Source organism: Nuphar pumila, chromosome 3, assembly GCF_984573655.1.
Source record: "Nuphar pumila chromosome 3, dmNupPumi1.hap1.1, whole genome shotgun sequence".
NCBI lineage: Eukaryota > Viridiplantae > Streptophyta > Magnoliopsida > Nymphaeales > Nymphaeaceae > Nuphar > Nuphar pumila.
The window spans coordinates 56,973,211-56,992,685 of NC_143251.1; the positions used below are offsets into that span (position 1 = coordinate 56,973,211).

General features: G+C 42.3%; 1 long non-coding RNA gene across 1 annotated transcript in view; it reads right to left on the reverse strand.

Annotated features, from left to right (window-relative positions):
- The window catches only part of LOC149842934 (uncharacterized), a 60,699-nt gene that overhangs the window by 31,403 nt on the left and 9,821 nt on the right, over window positions 1–19,475 (reverse strand). The gene's annotated exons all lie outside the window — the stretch shown is intronic.

Sequence of the window (19,475 nt, forward strand, 5' to 3'; positions counted from 1 at the left end):
CAAAAAATCAACCATTTGTCTGTCCTTCTCGGTCAGGCCATCATAAAAGTACTGCACCAGTTGCCAACAGGGCACCTGGTGGTGGGGGCACTTGCAGAAAAGATCCTTCATCCTCTCTCAAGTCTCGTGAAACTGTTCTACCTCAATCTGAGAAAAGATGATGGTGGCTTTTCGATACTGGTTCATCTTACCAATTAGGAAATACTTCTTGAGAAACTCACGTTGCATGCATTCCGAAGTGGTAATTTGAACCGTATTTAAGGCCTTTAGCCAATGCTTGGCTTTGTCCTTAAGAAAGAACGGGAATAACGTTAACTTCAACGTGTCATCTTAAAAATTGTTGATGCATACAGTGGAGTGAATCTTGAGGATCTCATCGAGATGGCACTAGGGGTCTTCGTTGTTCAGTTCATAGAAGGATGGAAGCATTTGGATTATGTTGGCCTTTATCTCAAACTGATTGGCTCCTATAATAGGTCTCGTGATGCAAAAAGCGGGAGTGTAAGCATTAAGAGTGAAGTACTCCCCCAAGAGACGGGTCAACTGCTGATCTTGGGCCATGGGACCAGATCGACAAGCTCTCTTAATAAGGGACTCAGGGTCCTCAACTATCTCTGCAAGCTTGGGATCAAGCGAGCGTCACCCTTGCATGTACCAGAGGGTAGACCAGTGCACCAACCGTCCTAAGACACTGGTTTTCTAACTACCTAACGTGAAGTGCGACCAAACCACAATAAACCATAAAGCATGTAAAAGAAAAATAATACTAAAAAGTAGTAAACAAGCACCACCCACTTGCACTGTAGCGACCCAATCTACTTTTTCCCGACCATTGAGGAACCCCCCCCTTCTCTCTCTCTATATATATATTTTTAAGATGAGTACGCAAATGCGGAAGAAACCAAAAAGGGAAAAGAACAAGCGGGAAGCCCTGGGTGGTTACTACAGGTGTGAAACAACATTTAAATGAAACAACCTTTATTAAATACATCTTTACAAAATTGTACATCCAATCCCTTATACAAACATTGCCCGGATCCAACAAGCGAGGTTCAGACGTGTGGGTTCGAAGTTCGCTGCACCACATCGATCTCCATCGCACACCTAAGTAAACCTGTATCCCCATAAAACGGGGTCAGTACTCTTTCGAGTTGGTGAGACAAACCAAGCCACATTATCAAAGTGTGGAATACGAAAGCAAGCTATACAAGGTAAACTTAGCATGCTAACTTACAGTATTTGAGCAATTTCTGCATGAACAAGTATAGAACTGTGATAATTACACATGGAGCAATATCAACAATTACTAGCAACGACATGGCATACATCAAGGAACATAAAGTACTAACGTAACAATACGAAGATCTGTAACTAGCATAAATCAGCGTAAGTAGTCAAAGCATGAGTGACTAACTACAACTATTCAGTTCACGACTCATATCGAATAGTGAGGTATGCATCACAGAACCTAAAGTACAAATGTATCAATATGAAAGACTGTACTAGCATCAATTGGTGTAAGTAGTCAAAGCATGAGTGACTATTATGCATCACAGAACATAAAGTACAAATGAACAATTTTGTGCATTGTATCATAGGCGAAAGAACTTATCCTATGATGATTAGAACATGGTATGCTCTGAGACTATGATGGGACAGTTAGAAGCATTTGGCATGTAAGGCTTAACTCACAAGCAGTGCCAAGGTTCGCAACCCGCACCTCGCAACCATAAGCGAGTTCATTTTGCTAACAACTCACCTAGGAGTCCAAGGTCGCGTAAGTCATGCACTACTGCAATACCCATAGGCTAATTACATAAGTCGCGCACTACTGCAATATCAATAGTGCATCCCAAGACGTAGCAGGCTCGGTGTTGCTCACTCTCCGTAGGTGACAAACACACGAGAATCACTAACATGAGTTAGCGATCATACCCTCTACGCGTGTCATCCACATACTAAAATGTGCACCAATTATGCTAAGTCGCATCACGATACATTATATCAGTCCACACACAAACATCGCGTAAGTCTAGAGACTTAGTGCACTCGTTGGGATATTGGATCCAGCTCCAAACACAATTGCAGCCCTTTTTGGCCGCAGCTCGGAGGTCTGCTAACAAGGCTAAATACATGACGATAAGGATGGAAAATTTCACATCAAGTTTGCTTTTGGACAGTACGCACTATTCGTGGCGTTACGAGTCAAAACTATAACCTTATTGGGGTATTGGACCCCGCGCTATGAACACACGCATGCAGCCCCGTGAGCTGCAGTCCAAGGTACTGCGGCTAGGCTGCAACGACTTCATGTAGCACCAGTTTGCTGGGCACAAGGGTGGAAAACCCCTTAACCAAACCTGGTTCGATTAGGGACTTAAAACAAGTCTAAAAAGGGGTGACCGAATCCTATGAACTCACATTGGGTTTGCCTCCCAAATCGGACCAGATCTGGACCGATTGGCCCAGAGCGAAAGGGAGGGCACACCCACCTGTGCTGATCTAGACCGATTGGTCCAGATCCAGCTGGCTACAACCCGCACCGAAAGGGGGGTGGGGTGCAGGCCTGCCGCCTGCACCCAGCTACAGCCATAAGGCCGCAGCCAAGGCGGGAGCATCAACTCAAAGCCGAAAGGGCTTTAGGCCCAACTTAGCTGGGTTGGGCTCGACCAGGGCCTATGACAGGTCTGAACCGAGTTCGGTCCAGACCATGTCAGACCAACAGAAATCCCAGTCCACTTGCTGGGACGTTGGGCAAGAGGGGTCACTCACGGCAGGACGAAAATGAGAGGAGAGAGGTGTCCCGGGCTGACCTAGATGCGGTCGGCCTGAGCTACACTTGCTGGAATGCTCAGCAAACAAAGAACAACAAGGCGAACTGGCGTTTATGGGCCATCAATCAAAATGCATAAGGGGGAAATGCTAAGAAAGGAAACGATCTTCTCCCATGGCTCGAACTGCTTGAGCTTTAGCCAGCACCTCTAAAGGAGGTCAACCCGAACGGGTATATAGCTAGACTTATGCCAAGGCGTGCCTCCCTGCCAAACTGAACCGGACTTTAGGAAGGTCTTGCGATTACAAGGCAGATCATGCAAAAGAAAACTTGAGCTTTTGAGAGACCGAAGAGGCTTAAACGTTATCTTGCAGATCATACTTTTACAATGCTAAAATGAGATTTGAAAAGGGTATCAATGGGTTTGCAAACACGAAGAACCGTAAGGGCTTAAGCTATAATGCTTACATTGCATAAGGGAAAGGCTTAAAAATGTGCTTAACCGAACATTCATAATGCGTGAAATCTTACCCATCAAAAATCCACAAATCCGAAGGAAAACATGTATTGGCAACTCACGAAAATGCATGAAACAAGATGCATTTACTTATTCAAAATCCACACTAAGCATAGGGGAGGGAGATGTCTCACCTTCGAGGCTTTAGCAAATGGAGGATCTCACGGTTTGGGTGTTGCAACTGGGTATCACTCACACATGCACTCACGTTGTAGGAGTAGAGGAGAGAGAGACGAGAGCAAGAAGGGAAAGAGAGGAGGCTACAAGAAAAATCGTCCCTTTCTCTCTCTTACTTCTTTAAGTACATAGGGTTTACAAAAAGGAATGGCTGGGATTAAAACTCATAAGATGGAGGGCTGGAGTGCTCCACGCCCCACCCATAGGTATCCACGCCCAATGCATGTTGAGCTTTTAAAACATTTCAGGAATCTTTCAAAAATGCCATTGCAAAGTGCCTTTAATGTTTGAAAGTTTTACGAAAGAGCCACCCAAGCTCACCTAATCAGATTTTAACATTTCAATCACTTTGAATTATTTACAAAAACACCATGGGGCGCCAACTCCATGGTTCCCTTTATTGGAAAAAAAATGCTTTTCATGATGAACTTCAAGGCTCATCATGAGTTTCAAAAGAAGAAAAGGGCCAATCGTGGCCTATATTTTTTAAACTCATGCAATTCTTTACAAAAGTACCACCCAGCTGGTCAAACCTTGACCAGTGGGTCAAACCTTGACCAGTGGGTCAAACATAGACAAAATCATCCCTCCCCCCCTAGAGGGGCGCCCAAGGGTTTTGGGTCCTCTAGGTGCCCTGGATCCAAGATCCAAATCGCCAATTCAATACATTTCAAAACAATACTTAGTCAATGCATTAAAACATTTAATAAATCCCATTAAATACTTTTGTGCTATAAATAACCTCAATTACTACGAAATGCATGAAGCCTTATAAAGAAATTCTCATCCAATTGCGAGAATTAAGCGTATCATGATTCGGGTCCAAACTTGGGCCAAAACTCGTAATTTCCTTGCACTGACGAGGTTTTTACGTTGTATAGGTCCCAAATTTGGGGACAAACCCTAAAAATATATTATAAATTAACCCTTAAATTTTCATAAGCTAATTTGTCCAGAATTAGACACTTCTTACTTGCAAAAATATATTTACGCGATTTTCAGGTCGCGAATACAAGGCAGAATACAACGCGTAGTCAAATTTCATCAAATCACGTGCTACACCTCACAAGCACACACAAGCATACATTTCAACTCTAATCAAACAATATAGCACTCAGAAATTTGCAGGTCTTACATTCTACCCTCCTTAAAAGGGATTTCGTCCGCGAAATCACGAAACAACAAACAACAAGAAAAGGGTCAGATCTCGTCTGACAGCACCTACTCGGCAACAACTAAGTCTGTCAGAGGCTTCTCCAAACAAAACTTGGCAATATGCCCCGGTTGTCCACACTTGAGACACTTGCCATTGAACCGGGGACAAGCTCCAAAAGCGTGATCCACATTGCATTGCCGACACTTCTGCTGAACTTCCGGTCGCTGAGGTTGCTTTCGTTGGCGATTCTATTGTTGAGGCCGTCTCCGCTTGACATTCTGCTGTACTTTCTGACGCTTCCGCTCTCTAGTAGGTGGCGAGGACTCCACCCCACTAGGTTTCTTCTCCGCTACAATCGTGAAAACTTGAGCCTGGTGCTCAAGTTGATCTTCATCTAACAGAGTAGCTACCTCAATAGCTTCTTCGAGCGATTTAGGCCCGTTAGTGAACACCTTAGTTCTCAAAGTAGGCCTCAAACCACGAGCGAACTTCATTGCTCGATCATTCTCCGCAACGTACACGTTCGAACAATATCGTTCTAAACAACGAAATCTTGTAGTATAATCAGACAAGGTCATCGCTCCTTGCTGCAAGTCCAGAAATTCTTGCATCTTCCTACTGCGTTTGTGCTTCGGGAAATAAGCATAGTTAAAAACTTCCACGAATTCATCCCATGTAACAGCCGCGTTCTTAAATCTAACCGAAGAGACAGTGTCCCACCACTTTTCAGCATGGTCCTTCAAGCGATAAGTGCCAAAATCCACTTTCTTCTCTTCTGGGACATCCAGAACACAGAAAATACGTTCCATCTCACGTAACCACGACTCAGCAGCTTCAGGGTCTGTCTTACCCACAAAAGCAGGAGGGTCTAACTCCATGAATCGCTTATACGTAACCGCACTACTGTTTTGCACACTCTGGGCTATATGCTGAAGGTTCTCGCCCATCTGATGCATTGTAGCCGCTTGCTGATGCACAACCTCCGCAAGGTTGTTCACAGTGCCCATAACAACATTGCATCTAGTCCTCCAAGTCATCTATCATTATCAGAAGGCAAGGTGGGTCAAAAGGTAGGTCTGAAAAACCCTAGCTCACGAAGCAACAATCGCAGCAGTCAAACAACTATCATAAGCATAAAACACACAAAATTTCAGACAAAAGTTACATCACAAACAATCGTGCGACACCACATGACGAAAGCACGTTCTTCGAACGATCTCAAGCGACACCAACCAAGGCCGCTATCACAGGAAACCACTATTCTCGATGACAACGTTAGGAAAATGACATTCTAACAGAACAAGGAGAGTTATCATCTCATGACAAGACAAGATACAAGAGTCATCTATACTCATCTAGCATCGTCACAAGATATCATTTATCATGACATCGTTAATCGTAACTTGTTAAGCACACCGTTGTTAGGGAATCACCCCCCCTAGCGGCATCATCAGAGAACTGCCATGCTGACAGCCAGGCTAAGGAAATCACTATTCCCGCAACCTCATTAGGAAATCACCATCCTAACGGCATCACTGGGGTATCACCACCCCAATGGTATCACCGGAGAATCACCACTCCAATGACCTTCATTAGAGAATCACTACCCTAATGGCATCATTAGCTAATCACCACACTAACGGCATTACTGAAGAATCACCACTTTAGTAGCGTCATTAGGAAATCACCATCCTAATGGCATCATTAGCGAATCACCATGCTAACGGCATCGTTAGCGAATCACCATGCTAATGGCATTACTGAAGAATCACCACTTCAGTAGCGTCATTAGGAAATCACCATCCTAATGGCATCATTAGCGAATCACCATGCTAACGACATCATTAGCGAATCACCACGCTAACGGCATCGCTGAAGCGTCACCACTCCAACAGTATCACTAGAGAATCACCACTCTAATGACCTTCATTAGAGAATCACCACCCTAATGACATCATTAGCGAATCACCATGCTAACGGCATCGTTAGCAAATCACCATGCTAACGGCATTACTGAAGAATCACCACTTCAATAGCGTCATTAGAAAATCACCATCCTAATGGCATCACTAGCGAATCACCATGCTAACGACATCGTTAGCAAATCACCACGCTAACGGCATCGCTGAAGCGTCACCACTCCAACGGTATCACTAGAGAATCACCACTCTAATGACCTTCATTAGAGAATCACCACCCTAATGGCATCATTAGCAAATCACCATGCTAACGACATCGTTAGCGAATCACCACGCTAACGGCATTACTGAAGAATCACCACTTCAGTAGCGTCATTAGGAAATCACCATCCTAATGGCATCATTAGCGAATCACCATGCTAACGGCATCGTTAGCAAATCACCACGCTAACGGCATCGCTGAAGCGTCACCACTCCAACGGTATCACTAGAGAATCACCACTCTAATGACCTTCATTAGAGAATCACCACCCTAATGGCATCATTAGCGAATCACCTCACTAACGGCATTACTGAAGAATCACCACTTCAATAGCGTCATTAGGAAATCACCATCTTAATGGCATCATTAGCGAATCACCACGCTAACGGCATCGTTAGTGAATCACCACGCTAACGGCATCGCTGGAGAGCTACTCCATCCAGCGGTACAGTCGGCGCTACCAGGAATCACTACCTGAGCCAACTCGCCACCGTCCTCCAAACAGTGGTGGGGGAAACAAAGATTCCCGCAACGCTCTCTCACGAGCAACAACACCTGGATAATCGGTGTTAACTATCCCCAGAACACGACCCTCTCAAGAGTCAGGTGCCCTCACCGGCCGCACACGTGACATGCAAAGCACGAAACAACAGATACGTCCTCATCACCAAGGACGACTGGAAAAAAAACTGACAGTGTCAAGTATCCGCCTATGGGATAAGCAAAGGCGCATTGGCACAGTCAAGGCTTCCACCTTCCCGTCTGAAAAGGTTCGCATCAAACGAGATACCCTTCGTCAAGGATAGGGCTACAAACAATTCCAACAATGTTGGAAAAAGGGGAAAAACATCTACCCAGTGCCTCACACGATGGTTCTCGTCGAAGCCATCTTGTCTACAACACGATAAGGCTAAAGCTCGATAATCGTTACGATATATCAATCGTTTCCACTAACACAATGTGGAACGAGAAGGGCGAACTACGCAAGTAGTTCCCTAAGTCTAAGTCGAAAACTCCAAGTCTCATCGGAGTCGACTTGAAACAACTTGGGAACTAGATCCACAAGCACAAACGAACCCTTAGGTTCCGACAATCAATGTCTCAAGCCCAATACACGAGGCCTAAGCGCAAAGTGGGGTCTCACCTCAGAAGACACCCGAAAAGTACACAAGATCATCAAATCAAGCAGGACAAGTCAGGGATCAATAAAACTGAATTTGAAATACTTACAGTGCGATGGCTGATGCGTGCAGAGACTTGATCCACACTTCTTAACCCCATAAAAACATGACTCTGATACCAATTCTGTAGTGACCCAATCCCAGATTTCCCAACCATTGAGGAACCCCCCCCATTCTCTATATATTTTTTTTGAAGATGAGTACGCAAATGCGGAAGAAACAAAAAAGGGAAAAGAACAAGCGGGAAGCCCTGGGCGGTTACTACAGGTGTGAAACAACATTTAAATGAAACAACCTTTATTAAATACATCTTTACAAAATTGTACATCCAATCCCTTATACAAACATTGCCCGGATCCAACAAGCGAGGTTCAGAAGTGTGGGTTCGAAGTCCGCTGCACCACATCGATCTCCATTGCACACCTAAGTAAACCTATATCCCCATAAAATGGGGTTAGTATTCTTTCGAGTTGGTGAGACAAACCAAGCCACATTACCAAAGTGTGGAATACGAAAGCAAGCTATACAAGGTAAACTTAGCATGCTAACTTACAGTATTTGAGCAATTTCTGCATGAACAAGTATAAAACTGTGATAATTACACATGGAGCAATATCAACAATTACTAGCAACGACATGGCATGCATCAAGGAACATAAAGTACTAACGTAACAATACGAAGATTTGTAACTAGCATAAATCAGTGTAAGTAGTCAAAGCATGAGTGACTAACTACGACTATTAAGGTTACGACTCATATCGAATTAGGGATGGCAGTGGGGCGGGGCGGGGCGGGGGACAAGGTTTCCACCCCCGCCCCGCCTCAAAATTTTATCCTCCACCCCCGCCCCGCCTCCGCGGCGGGGATGGATTTTATCCTCCACCCCCGCCTTCATCCCCGTTTCATGTCCTCCACCCCCGCCCCGTCCCCGTCCCCGCCCCGCCCCCGCCCCGTCCCCGTCCCGACCCCGACCCCGCGGGATGAGCGTGCTCGTCACCGGCGCCGCTGGCTTTGTCGGCACCCACGTCTCGCTCGCCCTCCGGAAGCGCGGTGACGGTGTCGTCGGCCTCGACAACTTCAACGACTACTACGACCCCTCGCTCAAGAAGGCCCGCCGTCGAATCCTCGGCGACCACGGCGTCTTCGTCATCGCCGGCGACATCAACGACGCCCGGCTCCTGGCCAAGCTCTTCGACCTCGTCGCCTTCACCCACGTGATGCACCTCGCCGCCCAGGCCGGAGTCCGGTACGCTATCGAGAACCCGGCGTCCTACGTGCACAGTAACGTCGCCCGGCTCCAGGGTTAGGAAATTAGGGAAGGGAGTTAGGGTTAGTAAACAGTTCATCTGAGTTGGGGGCGGGGATGGGGCGGGGCCGGGACGGGGATGGGCCGGGGGCGGGGCGGGGATGGGCCGGGGCAGGGCCGGGGCGGGGATGGGGCGGGGCGGGGCGGGGCGGGGGAACGTGCCAGTCCATCCCCGCCTCCACCCCCGGACGGGGATGGATTTTAACCTTCATCCCCGCCTCCATCCCCGTTTCATACCCTTCATCCCCGGTCCAAACGGGGCGAGGCGGGGCGGGGCCCCGCTTTCCCCCGGTCCACTGCCATCCCTATATCGAATAGTGAGGTATGCATCACAAAACATAAAGTACAAATGTATCAATATGAAAGACTGTACTAGCATCAATTGGTGCAAGTAGTCAAAGCATGAGTGACTATTATGCATCACAGAACATAAAGTACAAATGAACAATTTTGTGCATTGTATCATAGGCGAAAGAACTTATCCTATGATGATTAGAACATGGTATGCTCTGAGACTATGATGGGACAGTTAGAAGCATTTGGCATGTAAGGCTTAACTCACAAGCAGTGCCAAGGTTCGCAACCCGCACCTGGCAACCATAAGCGAGTTCATTTTGCTAACAACTCACCAAGGAGTCCAAGGTCGTGTAAGTCATGCACTACTGCAATACCCATAGGTAATTACATAAGTCGCACACTACTGCAATATCAATAGTGCATCCCAAGACGTAGCAGGCTCGGTGTTGCTCACTCTCCGTAGGTGACAAACACACGAGAATCACTAAAATGAGTTAGCGATCATACCCTCTACGCGTGTCATCCACATACTAAAATGTGCACCAATTATGCTAAGTCGTATCACGATACATTATATCAGTCCACACACAAACATCGCGTAAGTCTAGAGACTTAGTGCACTCGTTGGGATATTGGATCCAGCTCCAAACACAATTGCAGCCCTTTTTGGCCGCAGCTCGGAGGTATGCTAACAAGGCTAAAAGCATGACGATAAGGATGGAAAATTTCACATGAAGTTTGCTTTTGGACAGTACTCACTATTCGTGGTGTTACAACGAGTCAAAACTATAACCTTATTGGGGTATTGGACCCTGCGCTATGAACACACGCATGCAGCCCCGTGAGCTGCAGTCCAAGGTACTGCGGCTAGGCTGCAACGACCCCATGTAGCACCAGTTTGCTAGGCACAAGGGCGGAAAACCCCTAAACCGAACCTGGTTCGATTAGGGACTTAAAACAGGTCTAAAAACGGGTGACCGAATCCCATGAACTCACATTGGGTTTGGCTCCCAAATCGGACCAGGTCTGGACTGATTGGCCCAGACCGAAAGGGAGGGCACACCCACCTGTGCTGATCTAGAACGATTGGTCCAGATCCAGCTGGCTACAACCCGCACCGAAAGGGGGGTGGGGTGCAAGCCTGCCGCCTGCACCCAGCTACAACCGTAAGGCCGCAGCCAAGGCGAGAGCATCAACTCAAAGCCGAAAGGGCTTTAGGCCCAACCTAGCTGGGCTGGGCTCAGCCAGGGCCTATGACAGGTCTGAACCGAGTTCAATCCAGACCATGTCAGACCAACAGAAATCCCAGTCCATTTGCTGGGATGCTGGGCAAGAGGGGTCACTCACGGCAGAACGAAAATGAGAGGAGAGAGGTGTCCTGGGCTGACCTAGATGCGGTCGGCCTGAGCTACACTTGCTGGAACGCTCAGTAAACAAAAAACAACAAGAAGAACTGGCATTTATGGGCCATCAATCAAAATGCATAAGGGGGAAATGCTAAGAAAGGAAACGATCTTTTCCCATGGCTCGGACTGCTTGAGCTTAAGTCAGCACCTCCAAAGGAGGTCAACCCGAACGGGTATATAGCTAGACTTATGCCAAGGCGTGCTTCCCTGCCAAACTGAACCGGACTTTAGGAAGGTCTTGCGATTACAAGGCAGATCATGCAAAAGAAAACTTGAGCTTTTGAGAGACCGAAGAGGCTTAAAGGTTATCTTGCAGATCACACTTTTACAATGCTAAAACGAGATTTGAAAATGGTATCAATGGGTTTGTAAACACGAAGAACCGTAAGGGCTTACGCTATAATGCTTACATTGCATAAGGGAAAGGCTTAAAAATGTGCTTAACCGAACATTCATAATGCGTGAAATCTTACCCATCAAAAATCCACAAATCCGAAGGAAAACATGTATTTGGCAACTCACGAAAATGCATGAAACAAGATGCATTTACTTATTCGAAATCCACACTAAGCATAGGGAAGGGAGATGTCTCACCTTCGAGGCTTTAGCAAATGGAGGAGCTCACGGTTTGGGTGTTGCAACTGGGTATCACTCACACATGCACTCACGTTGTAGGAGTAGAGGAGAGAGAGAGGAGAGCAAGAGGGGAAAGAGAGGAGGCTACAAGAAAAATCGTCCCTTTCTCTCTCTTACTTTTTTAAGTACATAGGGTTTACAAAAAGGAACGACTGGGATTAAAACTCATAAGATGGAGGGCTGGAGTGCTCCACGCCCCACCCATAGGTATCCACGCTCAATGCATGTTGAGCTTTTAAAACATTTCAGGAATCTTTCAAAAATGCCATTGCAAAGTGCCTTTAATGTTTGAAAGTTTTACGAAAGAGCCACCCAAGCTCACCCAATCAGATTTTAACATTTGAATCACTTTGAATTATTTACAAAAACACCATGGGGCGCCAACCCCATGGTCCCCTTTATTGGAAAAAAATGCCTTTCATGATGAGCTTCAAGGCTCATCATGAGTTTCAAAAGAAGAAAAGGGCCAATCGTGGCCTATATTTTTTAAACTCATGCAATTCTTTACAAAAGTACCACCCAGCTGGTCAAACCTTGACCAGTGGGTCAAACATAGACAAAATCGTCCCTCCCCCCCTAGAGGGGCACCCAAGGGTTTTGGGTCCTCTAGGTGCCCTGGATCCAAGATCCAAATCGCCAATTCAATACATTTCAAAACAATACTTAGTCAATGTATTAAAACATTTAATAAATCCCATTAAATCTTTTTGTGCTGTAAATAACCTCAATTACTACGAAATTCATGAAGCCTTATAAAGAAATTCTCATCCAATTGCGAGAATTAAGCGTATCATGATTCAGGTCCAAACTTGGGCCAAAACTCATAATTCGCATGCACTGACGAGGTTTTTACGTTGTATGGGTCCCAAATTTGGGGACAAACCCTAAAAATATATTATAAATTAATCCTTAAATTTTCAGAAGCTAATTTGTCTAGAATTAGACACTTCTTACTTGCACAACATATTTACGCGATTTTCAGGTCGCGAATACAAGGCAGAATACAACGCGTAGTCAAATTTCATCAAATCATGTGCTACACCTCACAAGCACACACAAGCATACATTCCAACTCTAATCAAACAATATAACACTCAGAAATTCACAGGTCTTACATGCACCAAACCAGATATTATGTGAAAAGTAAACTATGAGCATGGTACCAATCGTGCATACTTACTTTCTAAGGGAAGCCTAATAGGTGGGCCATGTAGGAACAATAAGTTGGTCTCTAGTGTATGCAAACACGTGGTTCTAAACCTAAATGCTGGAAAAAAATTAAATAATCCTAAATAATCAATATGAAATTAAACTAACAGCCCTAAATAGTAATAGAAGGGAAACTAACAACCTAAACAAACATGAACACATAATGGCAATAAAGTGAATACTCATATTCGATTATCGTTCTCCGACAACGATGCCAAAAATTTGATGCTACTTTTTCAATAAATTATTTTAAAAATATATTTTCAATAAAATTTTTTGTGCAAATGGTGCAATAAATAATAAAAACTGGCTCGCATGAGTGGTGGAGTCCGGGTCGATCTCAGGGAACGGAAAAATATTTTGTATTCCACAAACAACTAAGCTACTCTTTATTGCCTTGAAAAATAAAAGATTAATTAACTAAATAAACAAGAGAGTGTTGCCCCTGCAGAGGGCTTAAACAAATAAAAATAAAGACAAATGGTTTTATTACAAACCCAAATTGAATTGAATTAAATAAAATAAAAGCCTAAACTAGAAATAAAGGAAAAAGTCTTCAATGTTTGAGTCTTTTGTTCCCTTGATCTTCTTCTATGTTGAGCACTTTTGCATGGTTTGATTAAGAGCTCTCTGAGGGCCTTTCTAAGGGCTTGAGGGACCTTTTAGAGACCTTAGAGGGCTCTTCAGGGATAGATTTGAGGGTTCACCGCACTTCAGATCGCTTCCCTGCAAGAATCAAAAACACAAAACACAACAGAATGGAGAAAACTAAACTATTTCTAAACTTAAAAATCAGCAACAAGAATCAAACTACACTAAAAGACTAACTACACTAGAAGACGAAATAACATAACAAACAATGTAAAACATTGACTTACATTAACTAAATCCCAACTAATGACGTAAAATAATTTATGAATTAATTTAATGAATTAAATGCCTAATAAACAATCTAAAAAAATAAATTCTAAAACACGTATGAAAGAACTAATAATGAACTAAAATACAATGCATCTATGTATAGTATAGATGACTAACGAAAAACCTGAGTTTTAAACAACTAATGAAATAAATTCAAATCAGCCTACTTCAATCACGTTAACTATCTGATGCTTCAATAAAAAGAGCATGAATAACGCTTTAGACTAACCTAATTTATGATGACCTAGACTAAAAATTATTAGCCCCTAATAATTTATGAAATAAGTGAATAAGACCCTAATAAAATCATATTTATGTAAAAAGTTGTCACTAAAAGTGAAAAAGGATAAAAATAAATTGTAAAAAAATTTTCAACACAAAAAAGTGAAAAAGTTGGGGCATGTATTGTACGGCATGTTTCAGACTGATATGCTTCATTTTCTAATTTAGGAGGGTATATTGTATCTCATGGGTTAGAGATACTGTGATACATCATATCATATCATACGATACAATACTGATAACATTGATGCCATGTCTTATCTCAAAGCCGTTCAACCAAAAGTTAAGTTGTTTTTATTTTTTCAAAATGACCCAAAATAGTAACCCATTGAAACTTTGGGTGCAACACCCCATACCTATGATGAAGCATCTTTAACATGACATGCCCACTTTTGTCTAACACATAAATAATGATCTAGCATAGTTTGTGTAAATAAGTGAAATATCATTGCTGAAAAAGATACATTCTTATAAGATTTTATGATAAATTATTATAATTCTTTCCACACAACATTCAAGACTGCTTTTTAACCACAATTTGATACAATGCCAAGCCTAACAAGATATAACAGAACGAAACTGATAAATGTGAATGACCATTGTTAATCATCGGACTATTTTTTGGGGAGGGAACAAGCATGCCTTGAAAACGTCTCACAATGACATTCTTCAAATAATAGAAATGTACTGCATGTGATCCATCCTACAAAATGGGTGCATTTCATCCATTTGATAAGCACTTGAAGACACCCCTCATTCTTCAAAATCAATTTGTTGAACTGGATGACCTAAACAACCACTCAAATAAATCACAGGATTTTATCAGTATTCCAATTAAAACAACATTTTCTACATTTTTGTTAAATACAAAAGAGAAATTTTCAAATTAAAGGATGCACAGCTTATTCCAGGAAGATTGATGTGTACAGGAGATCAACCTAACAGAAATAGTCATTTCAGACATTCTTTCAAAATTTGGAATTCAAAATAGCAGTTAGCAGCCTATTAGGAACTCTAGATTCATTTCTTGCATCTCAGTTCCATTGTTAATAGCAGTCCAAATTATTTAAGCATGCCTCTCTTTGGAACAAATGTATCCTACACTCAGCTTTCTTCATAACATGTATACTTTTTATTGCCAAAGAAAATTCTAACCACTCTTTGCCCCAAAACAAAGATCACTATTGCATTCCAATCAGGGAGTTATCCCAAATAAACATAGCCTTTAAGATGTCGTCCCAACTGCAGTATAACACAAATTCACTAGTGAGACTCAAAACCTCCTAAAGTATCTGTTCTACCAATCAAAGATTCAGTATTAATTTAACTGCAATAGTTCATACTCAGCGGCGTTCCAACAGTACCTTCACCAATCGCCATTAAGGCACTGTAATTCTTATGAATACATTAATCCCTCTTCTTATAACGTATTATCCACCAAACAGATAGACTCACAGCGATTATCAAGCACCTCGATTTAACTGTGCAGAACAAAAAACAGAAACAAGTTCCGAAAACAAACTCCTCAAACTACGACTCAAAAGAAGAAAAAAAACTACCTATTAGCATATTCCAACCGATATCCGGAAAAGGCTAAAACCCTAAACGGCAGAAAACACCAACAAACACAAAACTGAGAAAAATTATAAAAAAAAAATATGATGCCTAAAAACTAGAGAAAGAGATAGAGAGATCTCACGGTAAAATACCTCAGAGACCTCCCGATATCTCTCCGATCACTGAAAAAATTTAGCGTTCTCTCTGTTGCGACGACGAGCCCTCTTAGCTCTACATGACAAAACCCGAACCCTAATTTGAGATGGCGCCCTTTGTTTCCCCCTTTATAGTTGGTGAGGTTGCTTCAACGGTTAGGATGTTATCCGACACCCAACCCGAATCTGGTTGCTATTACGAATCCAGTTAATTATGAGATTCAGATTCGACATAGAATTTTATAATAGAATTCATGGATATCTGATTCTGACAGACATCCAGATCCAATTCATGTAAATAATCAGATTCGATATTAGCCTTTCTCCATTCGAATCCGATTAGCCAATACGTGATTAGTCGAATTCAATAAAGGTTACATCCAACCGGAATCTCAACCGATCCAAGAGGTAGGGATGTAAATCGTTCAGATTAGGATAGGATGGTGAAAAAGCTTCTACGCTTTTTTTTTACATGTAAACAGATTCAGGTATCCCTCAAATTCATATAATTATTGGATTTGGTAGCAAAAAAAATCAAAACCGTATCCACATTCACTTATAATCGAGAGCATGTGACCTGGCAAATCACTTTTAGAAAAGTTATTTGGCATCCTCACCGTCCACAACATAGGTCATTGTGGGATGAAGCAATAGACTGTGAAGATGTCAGTGACTTGATAGATCACCGATCTGCTCTTCTTATAATGGGATATGGTTTTGGATTACCAAATGCAATTAGATGGATAAAATCCGATTCACCGGCATCCCTGCCAAGAGGGGTAAGAAAGTCTTAGACCAAAATAACAAAATTATCCAAAAACTATTTTGAAAATGACAAAAATATGCAATCTGTCACTAATTGAATCAAATCTAGTTTTTTTTTAATCAGACCATTTCAAAGTTTTTTTTGTTTAGCTTTATTTTTAATAATTATATTAAAAAAAAGACTTAAAGAACCAATTCAAGACATAAACTGCTCGATTCATGCTGTCTCGAATCGTTAAGGGCCTGATTGGATCTAAATCTATCAACTTCAGTCTGATTTAGATTTATTTTGATCACACTGGGATCAATGCAAAAGCAGAAAACTTCTCTCCACTTATTTTTTTACTTTAAATCATGTTGGAAAATGGGTCAGAGCCATTTGGATCAACAATTTGAGTAGGACCCATGTTTTCAAAATGTTCTCAGTAACGTAGTCACAAAATCCCATTCTCTGTATTTTCTCAGCTAGGGAAAATATGGCAATAAACTAAAATTTTAAAACAATTATGAGTATATACTTGAAAATTGTAAGAAAACTTTGAAAACATATATACAGTTTTTTAAATAATTAAAAACTATAAAAATGACAATGATATATATATTGGAAATAGGCGACATTAAAAAATTTTCTTGATGATTTTAGGAAGTTCATTGCATGGCAAAGCCTCACAAAATAATGAAAAGATTTTTAAAAACTCACAAATAGTAATACATTAGCGCGATTAATGTAAAACCTGTAAATTTTTTAAATTTTAAAGAATTTAGTTTTATCGTTTAATTAGAAATGCATTTCTACTTTTTATTTACAAATATTGATATTATACATGCTCAATTACTAAGTTTTGTTTAATAAGAGTAAAATTGGTATTTTCAAAATTATTTCAAACAAAATATTATTAAATATTTAAATTATCGGGCAAAATAATAGTTTTAGTAAGCCACAAACTCATCTAGAGGTATTTTCAACGTGTTTTGAACTTAAATAGATTTATGACGCTATTTGGCGTTAATTAGATTAAGAGAATTTGTTTACATTGAAAAAATTGAGATTTTGAGTTAAGAGAGGTTTCTTATGTCAATTGTAATTACAGGTGCATTCACATAATTTATTGGAAGATCACGGGCAATTACGTAGCCATCCTATATAAAGCCCACTCCATTCCTTGATTCCTCGTCGGTGTAAGAGAGAGAGAGAGAGAGAGAGAGAGAGAGAGAGAGAGAGAGAGAGAGAGAGAGAGAGAGAGAGAGATGGTTAAATAGAGGAGAAAACTCATTTTACGACCAAATCTCAGATTTTTACGATCTCTGGCTGACTCTAAATTGGTACGTTCATAACTGTTGCTGCTGTGTGTGTGTGGAGAGGGAGGGTGGTGTATGTTCTCCCCCGAAGATGCACTGAATCCCACATCTCGTGTTTGGGGGTCCGAATGAGTGCCACGTATGTAAGCACATGGGGTGCGTATTCCCCTGCAGTTGCAAAGACTTAAGTACCCTTTCTTGCTATTCTTGCCATGAAACGACAGTTTGAGAAAATGACAAAAATGTCCTCCATTCAAAAAAAGAGAAACAACGGCTAAAAAAATGGACAAAAATATCCTCCATCCAGAAAGTCGAGGATGATGTTGACTCTTCAAAGTCTAAACAGTGAAACGAACCTGAAGCACTCTCTCTTTCTTTTTTGTGTGAACTTTTCATCGTCATCTTCTTTTTCTTTCTTCTCTGTGAAACACTGTAAACCCCCCCCCCTCTCTCTCTCTAGAGAAGAAATTAAGGGAGGCAAAGAATTGGCGATCCGATGGTGATCATCATCCTCTTTCTGCTAGAAGTGGCCGGAATACTGCCCTCGTCCAGCAGGCAACCGACTGCGGTGGTCCCTTCGCCGCCTTCGAGGGACACTTACAATGGAATCTTCCTCTAGTACACCTACAACGAAGTCTTTCAAAGTATAATTTGTCTACCCCTACGTCGGCAATACTTCCAATCTCGGCTATGCCTTCCAGGCTACCCTGACGTTGCTCAACACGGGCGTTCGCACCCTCAGGTCTTGGTGGGCATTCATCAGGTTCTGCCACCACGAGGTCTTCATTTCGACCTTCGGCGCTGTGCTCTCCGACAGGACCCACCTCTCTGCCAAATCAATGGCAAATCGCTATGCAATTTTCGTAAATCGCTATATCGAGTAGTGATTTACGAAAATCGCTATATCAAGCAGCGATTTACGAAAATCGCATAGCGAAAATAAATGGCAAATTGCTATGCGATTTTTGTAAATTGCAAAATCGAGTAGCGATTTACGAAAATCGTGTAGCAAAAAAATAGAAAATTGCTAAATCGAGTAGCAAACTCGATTTACGAAAATTGCGTAGCGAAAAAAAAAAAACAGAAAATCATGGGAAAGGGTGTTACGAAAACCTCGAAAAAGAAACAAGCGAAAGAAGCATATGAGCCCCACGATCAAACAAAACAATTTATTGCTCTTTTTTGACAGTTACAAGAGGGAAAGAAAAGAAAGAAATTATACAAGGCCCAAAAATTAAATTTGTTCTGGGAGGACCCTCGCCGGGGGGAGCCCCCAGACCCCCCTCTTGTAAGGGCAAAAACTCTGAACCAAGCTCCACAACTCATCAAGTTGAACCATGCTACAACATAGGATCGTCTGCTGGATATGCACAAAGGTAGTGTGCAGGTCAGTCGGTGCTTGATGGAGCAGTGTAGGATCGTCTGCTGGATGTGCAGAGAGGCAGAAAGAGAAGGGAGAGAGTGAGAGAGGGTTAATGTTCATGGCCTTCTTTAGGGGAGATTCATTTCTCGGATAATCCTGTAGTGTAGGGACTGAGTCTTAAATAAGCATCTTTGGGGTATTTAAGTCTTTGCAACTGCTCTTTTTCTAAAAATCATCATTTTTATGGCACCAATGAAGGAAAGGGTACTTAAGTCTTTGCAACCGCATTGGGC